This window comes from Cavia porcellus, unplaced genomic scaffold, assembly GCF_034190915.1.
Source record: "Cavia porcellus strain 051 isolate PalLab524CR breed Dunkin Hartley unplaced genomic scaffold, mCavPor4.1 scaffold_17, whole genome shotgun sequence".
Classification (NCBI taxonomy): Eukaryota; Metazoa; Chordata; class Mammalia; order Rodentia; family Caviidae; genus Cavia; species Cavia porcellus.
The window spans coordinates 36256684-36264252 of NW_026947500.1; positions in this window are offsets into that span (position 1 = coordinate 36256684).

Here is a 7569-nt window from a genome sequence, read left to right on the forward strand (position 1 = left end):
ATAAAATGTGGTCATTTGTCATTATGAACTAATATATCTTTGAAAAAGAGTATACTCAGATGTCCTAAAACATATTGTTTACCGAATTTGTAAATGAAATTTGTCCATAGTAATTCTTGGTTTACAAGACAAGACAGAACAAAAAGTCATGTTGATTTGACAGCTAATTCTAGCCTCATTTGATTCTATATTGTGGCAGCACACATGGCTGATGAAGTTACCATTTGCATTTTCCAGATTCGCATATTATACAGACAACAAAGCAGAAACTCCACAGAAATTTTTTGAAGTCTTTGAGGACATCTTGGCAACTTCAGGTCTACTTCAGATGAAAACAAAACAAAACAAAACAAAACAAAACAACAAAACAAACAAACAAAAAACCCACCAGTATGTTTAAGGGACAACTCTATATTCCAACTGATCTTAGGGGACATCATAGCAACAGTTACAGTAATATAGGCAATAATCCAAAGGGGCCCCATGAAAGATGTTGATAACATAGGAAATATGCTCATATAAACTATCTCAATTCCTTTTTTAACTCTCTTCCTGGGCAGTCAAGAAAAGTTTGCCATCTTTATTTTAAAGATGAGGAAGTTAGGGATGATGCTGAGGTAATATACTCATTGTCACAGGACCCTAAAGAAGAACATCTGCTTTCAGCTCAATTTTTTCAGCCATCATCCAGTAAAAGATAAATGTTTGACAATAATTTGAACCACAAACTACTCATATTGTACTTGAGCAGTAACTATAAACCAATGTGTCTTTTATGTCTGGACATTATTGCTTACATGTATGTTATTTTAATCTTTTATTGCTGTGTTTTAAAAAGGAAAAGACCCTAAGGAAGATGTTTTAATATACAGAGTGGAAATCTGAGTCACAAAAATTAGTTTTAGACAGAAACATATTTAAATGTGTTAACTCATATCAGAACAATGTCATCAAAGGTATATAACTGAAATAAATAAATGTGAGAAATTATTATTTGTTAAGCGAAACACAGATTTTTACCTCCCTAGGTCTCTGGCAGATATTTCAAGGAAGAGAAACTTTCAAAGCAAATATATATTTAATTTTTTTTTTCGTATGTGACACAATTTATTTTTTTGTGCAGAGCAAGAGAGGAAATAGAAATTCTAGTATTTAATGTCTGAGTGAATACTTTTGCAAATTGAGATTTCCTAACATCATGGAGCTACAGCATATACTAAAATTTTCTCTGAAATACAAAATGAAGCTGAGAGTGGAAGAAATTGCTTCAACAAGATTCTCATCCAATAGTCACTATACAAAAGATAAAAAGTTTATGTGGACTTGAACATTGCGTCTTTGAAATTTCTTGCTCTCTATGTTCACAAACACTGTCAAATTCAAGCTAAATTTTGTTTTGTTTTTATCTTTTAACTGGGAAGTTCAGTTCTGACTGGATCAAAAGAGCAATGATTTCCTGGCACTTCCTTTGTGTATTGGACAGCGTGTTGCAGAAACTTACAAAGTAAAACCACTGAAATCATCTCACAGAAAATAGTTCTAAATAATGTCTGATCCTTATTAATAAAGGATCAGAAAAATGTTAATTTAAAAATGAAAATAAGAAAAAAAAATGGTTTTGGAAAATGTCCTCTCTTTTAATGAAGTCCAAACAAATGCTATCCTTACCCATGCAATTTTACTGAGGTCTGAAAATCTAGCTCTTACATGGAACTATTCCATTTTCCTAACATAAACACAGGTGTTATATTCCAATGCTTTTGGCAAGTGGTAATAAGAGTTCAGAATACGAGTGCCTAGAAGAACTAAATTGCAGTCTGATTCTTATTTTAGTATGGTAGGTGCTTCAAGGGTAAATGAAATAATGAACAGGCAGCTAATTCTACATTCTTCTGCTAGTGGAGATGACTAATGCATAGTTTCTCCAAAGTGGTGCCAGCTGGGTATATGTGTGAGATGAGTTTCTTAGTGTCCTATCTGGCAGCAATAATGTTAAAGAAACCTATTTAAGCTAGATCTAGAAAACAATGTATTATCCCTTCTTTGGGGTAAATTATAGTTAATTGGGCAGTTGTACTATTTATGCACAAATACAAGAGTTTGAGTGAAGTACAAATGGGATAAACTCAAGGAAATCAATTTCAAAGTACAGTATAATTAAACTTCTTAATGAGAAAGACCATCAAAAATGTTGATAGCATCCGAAGAAAAGAAACTGCACAGATATAAAGGTAGAATGATGGCAGATTTCTCATCTGAAACGTTGGAGGCAAAGTGAACAGGCTCAACATTTCTCAAGAAATCCAACAAAAAATATCTGCAGGAATTTAGAGGAAATGAAGACAGTCCTGAATTAAAATAAATAAATAAATAAAAATTAAAAGGAAAATTAAGAAAAAGCTCAGAGAATTTGTTGCTAGGAATCCAAACCAAAATATTAGATAAAGAAAATTTTGTAAACTGTGAATCTTCCCTTTCTGGATCAATCAAATCATTATGAGTGTCACTTATACATTTTTGTTTAAGTATAACATGTATTTTTTTAAATTCAGTTCACCTGATACTATGTAATGTCATAATTACGGAAAATATCTTTTTGTGTCCTCAAAGAGCTAAGTTCTATTCTCCATGATTATCTTTAAGTATTCGCTTTAAAGACCTATTCACTCTATCTTCCAGACACAATATGCTACTGGTACGCTGACAGCTTTGTAGCTGCGGCTGACTACTATTACAAAATCAGTGGTCCTACAATAATGACTTTAAAGAACAGTTTATTTAGTTTATGATGATAGTAATTAACAAGTCAGGCTGAGCTGCACTTAATTGTTTAGGTCATTGATGGGCTCTGTTCTCTGCTTCAGTCTGGTTTTGCTATTAAATAATTCGGTTTCATTTTGTGTCTGGTATGTGGACATAAGTAAGTGGGCTAAACCATCTTTGTTTTGTGTTATTTTTCTGATTCTCCATCAAACCGCCCTGAGTTGTTCATGTGATGTTTGCTGGATAAACTATTCGGTTGTTAAAGGCCATCCCTCTGTTTTTGTTTACATTGCTATCATAATTTAAAATGAATGAGATGTTGAGTGGACATTCTTCAGCCTGACTGCAGAAGGAGAGAACTTTTGAGAAATTGCCTAACATAATTTGGAAATATATTTTTGTCCTCTAAGTCATTACTCTATGTTATTAAAGTGCATCTTAACCTAGCCAGACTCATGTTTACATTCAACAACTTCTAGATACATGCTTTTTGAATGAGTGTTATTTTTCTACTATTTCAGAAGGGTATTAAAGGCAGTATGATATACAGAAAATGTGGAGATAATAAAGAAAATGTAATGTATATAGGGGAAAAAGACTTGTGCAATTGGGAAAGATACTATCGATGAAGGCAAAATAAAAATTGTTACTTAATTTTTTAACATCAAAAGAAATCTGAGGTAGAATGTCAGCTATTTAATGGTATACAATTGAAACAGAAAATCTGTGATTCTAAATGCAGTTGTGAAAATGTAGACAGGTTTTAGACCTAGGTGACATGCATGAATGAAGAACAGATGGGTCCACTGAAGAAAGGATACTATAATACAACAAGAAGTGGACAAAATCATTATTTCCCAGGTTCTATGTGTTTTGGCTAAAAGAAATTTCAATCATAACTGGTCCCAAGACCAATTCTAACATTGACATCAGAGCCAGCATTTATTAAGGCATTATTTTTACTTTGGGATTTCTCACAAAGGGTTTCATTTACTGTTCACACTACAAGATTTATCATCAAATAATTAAAGCTTCTGATATCAGTTATTTTAAAAATATAAATCACATTATATCACACAATTATTTAAAACACTCCAATACCTTTAAATTCTCTGATAATTCACTTCTGAAGTTATTAAAGCTTTCCTAATGATATGAATTTCCAACTTATACAATTTTCCTTCAAGCTGAGAATTTTATGTAGCAACTCCTTTAGTGCACAACTGCTTTAAGAAATTATTTTGGCTTTCTTTTTATTTATTCACACACATTTATCCTGGAATTATATTTTTGTAGATTTGGGATTATGTACTGATATTTTTCTATCAATACATGAAATATATTAATCCATTGCCTTCCAAAGTTCACACTTTTAATTGAGAAGACAATAATTATTCCAATATTTCTACAAATATCACCTAGACAATTTGTTATTTTACCTTAGCTGCTTTCAGGATTTGGTATCATGATTTTTTTTTTTTTTTTTTTTTATGTTTCATCATATTCTTCAACATGTGTTCAGTTTCTTGGTCATTCTTCTAGAGGTGAAATTAAATTATTCTACTTTCAAATTGATTTCTTTGAAAAAGTAGGGATTTTGTGATTATTTACTTAAATAATTTTTAAGACTATCACTTCTCTCTCATTATGGGAGACTTTGGGCATTCTGATATTATCTTAAATTGCTCTAAGATTTGTTTCCATTCTCTATCTGTGTATCTGTTTTTCATAATTATGTTTTCATTTTCAAGCATACTGATTCTTACATTCCTATCTCCATTCTATGAAAGTGAAAACGTGAAATATTGTAGTTTTCAATTCTGAGTTCTCTTTGCCCTTTTTTATTTATTTATTTATTTTTTTAATTTTTGGTACCGAGGATCGAACTTGCCACCCTGCCTTACCAGGCAGGCGCTTACACCACTGAGCTAAACCCATGGGACTGTGTGCCCTTTCTTAACAGACTTTATGAGATTCATATTTATTCATTTATTACTAGCATATTCTGTCTTTCATTAGATGGAGTTATAATGTTTCATTTTCTCTTTCACATAATTCATCATATGAGCCAATTCTGAGTTGTTATAAATTGGTTTTCTTTCCTGTTAACAATGGATTTTGTTGTCCTGACATTTCATTTGTTGATAAGTTTTAATTGTGTCCCAAGAATTTAATATATTCTATTCAAATGTGAGGATTCTGCTTTATTCTTCTAAAGCTTATTTGTTTGTTGTTTCAGACTTTAAGTAATTCAACTCAAGCTACTTTCTGTATCTGAAATACTAACCCAAATTAGAGCTGTCTTTTGTTTGTTTATTTATTTGTTTTTAATTCTTTACAGGAATGTTTTATCTCATAAATGTGCAGGAATATTTTAGATGTAAATTAGATTTCTCATCTTAGTTCGTACATAAAATTTGAGATTATTTTCTGATTTCTTAACTATACACTGCAGTACTGCCCTAAAATTTTAATTGCTACAATTGCTTCAAATTCTGTCATTCGATTTTTAAAGAGCAATAAGTTGGTTAGTTTTTATTTAGAACATTAGCCAATGTAGTACTGAATGTTCCCTCTCTTCTGGTAGGAAGCTTTTAAAATGGAAAATCCACTCTAAATCATTCCCTGTTATAAACCTTAACATCCTTTCAGAATCTTTCTGCATTTTTCACATCTCCAACATCTGTTTTTTTTTTCTTTCCCAGTGTTTACAGTTCTTACCTATAAGACTGTGAATCTAATATGAACACATTTCAGTATAAAATTGGAAATCAAAACTACTGCAATACAAATGAAATTCAAATTCATTTTCATGATTCAGGAGCATTCAGATAATCTGGCTCCTGCCTGCTGTTAATATCTGTTTGCCTAATATGAACCAAAACAGTCTTTCCCACATTGCCAGCTACTGCAGGAATGTTTGACTTCCTTTTTGCCTACATAAAATGTCTGGTTATAACGTTTTACCTCAAGAATTATTTATTTTCTTTAAATTAACACCTTATATATCACTTTTGGAGAACTCCTATATGACTATTGAAACTCAAGAATGTTTTCAGTTTTGCAGAGATGTTTATTCCTGTCACATTCATTTTGCTCATATCATCTATTTCTATATGAAATTATTAAGAAATTTATGCATATTAGGAACTCTCTTAATCCTACTACATGCTAAGATCACAGATAAACTGTAAAGCATGTTTATGCCATATAATATCCAGATTTCATCAATGGTATTGGAATCTTGCAAATGGCATAGTTTCATCCTACATGTTGGTCCATCCTCACTCCATTGCTCCTCACCCTTAGTCCCTGGACTCCTTTCCATCAGAAAGAATGAATAAAGAGAACGGAGAATGAAAATAAGAGAAAGGACAAAGGTAAAAAGATTTTCAAAAGAAACAAGATGTGTTATGTACATCTTCCAATTCCGTAAGATGATTGCAAGAATACATGTACCACAAATGTGTACAAATAAATAATTATATGAAAAAAGGTCGTCTCTATCCCCACAACACAGAGTAACATAATGGAGGTATTTTTAAAAGAAAATTATAACATGACTTGGGGGTAAATGTGGTAAAATTATATGTTAAAATGGCAAAATAATATGACTGTTTAATAAAGAATTTGACACGTGCAATAATTGTTTCTCTGAAATTTTGTGTGTGTGTGTCTGAATAGATCGCTGAATGTCTTCTGTTATCGGAAAATGGTACATTTTATTTCTTCAAAGTATTTATTAAGTCTGATTCTAATAATTAAATTAAAAAGTAAGGAAGGAAAACCAGAGGAATGGAAATGTTGTTAAGGACTCTTTTGTGTAAGTAAGACCGTTTGGAGGAAATGATAATCTGATTTAAAAACTATGAACAAACATTGCTAACACACACACACACACACAAAATCCTGAAAAGAAAAATGCACAGGATAACACATACTTAATAAAAATTAATAATTTCTCATTGGATATTAATTGTACCTCTTTTGGGTTGGGCTGATAGTTAAATATTATTTTATATTCATTTATCTTGTAACAAGTAATCACTTTGTGTGGGGAGTTTATTGATCAGCGTGTGAAATTCAGCTACGAGTATCAAATCTGATCTTCTTTCTTCCCTCTCCTCCATCCTGTTTACTAGTTTACATATAAATGATATGCATCTGACAAGTTCTTATTTGAATCCAAATTGGGCCAACACCAGAAATATTTGCAAATATTGCTTGACATGTCATCAAGCATCTTGTCAATTTGTACCTTCCAGATTTATACACACACAGATATTCCAAATGCTGTCTTCGGCTGAACAAAACATAAAATTTATTCTGTAAAAGGGATTTGTCAACAAGATCTATGTGAAGGCTTACTGTTCAAAATTAAGCAGAGGTTTTCTCCATTTCAAAATTTCTATTGCATTAAACACTAATCTTATATAAACATTTAATTATGAGGAATTTTAATTACAACAAAAATGTATTATTAAGCTTTTCTGAAGATATTATTTCTTCTTGAAGAATTAAGCAGATAAAACTGTATACTGAAAATACAGTTACTTTATTGCCTCTATATTATTATAATATTCAGACCAAAATTTATTTCTATCATTAAAATGGATTCTATATGATTGTCTGACTTCTGTTTTGTCTTCTCCATGATATTAGCAATAGATATGTAAAACTTGATTTATTGTTTCAAGTAAATAACAAAACTTTTAAGAGTTGGAAAATTTATTGGAGAATAGGAATAGGGAGTGGGAAATATAAGTGGCTCCTAAAAGACAGGAAGGCTCATAAATGAGTTGCCTA